Genomic DNA, 552 nt, shown 5'->3' with positions numbered 1-552 from the left:
AGGGAGTGCCGCGAGGGCCGAGGGGCGAGGGGGCGCAGGGCGAGTGGGCGAGTGCTTGGGGCGAGTGCTTGGGCCGCAGGAGTGCCATGAGCAGGAGGGCCTGCAGAGAGTCGCCTCCACGGGAATCGCGGAGGGAACACACGACAGGAAATCCCTCGCTGACGGACATTCGCACCTTATCTCGCAACCCTTGGCGCCCGTCTCGTGGGAGGGATGCTGCTCGAGCTCCCATCGGCGACGTCCCGCGCCCTCGCCCGCCGCTCACTCACTCACTCACTCACTCTCTCACTCTCTCTCTCACTCACTCACTCTCTCTCTCACTCACTCTCTCTCTCACTCACTCTCTCTCTCACTCACTCTCTCTCTCACTCACTCTCTCTCTCACTCACTCTCTCTCTCACTCACTCTCTCTCTCACTCACTCTCTCTCTCTCTACTCACTCACTCACTCACTCACTCACTCTCTTACTCACTCACTCACTCACTCTCTCTCTCTCTCTCTCTCTCTCTCTCTCTCTCTCTCTCTCTCTCTCTCTCTCTCTCTCTCTCTCTC

Source organism: Penaeus chinensis, chromosome 31 (genome assembly GCF_019202785.1).
Source record: "Penaeus chinensis breed Huanghai No. 1 chromosome 31, ASM1920278v2, whole genome shotgun sequence".
Classification (NCBI taxonomy): Eukaryota; Metazoa; Arthropoda; class Malacostraca; order Decapoda; family Penaeidae; genus Penaeus; species Penaeus chinensis.
This window is presented reverse-complemented; position numbering follows the sequence as displayed.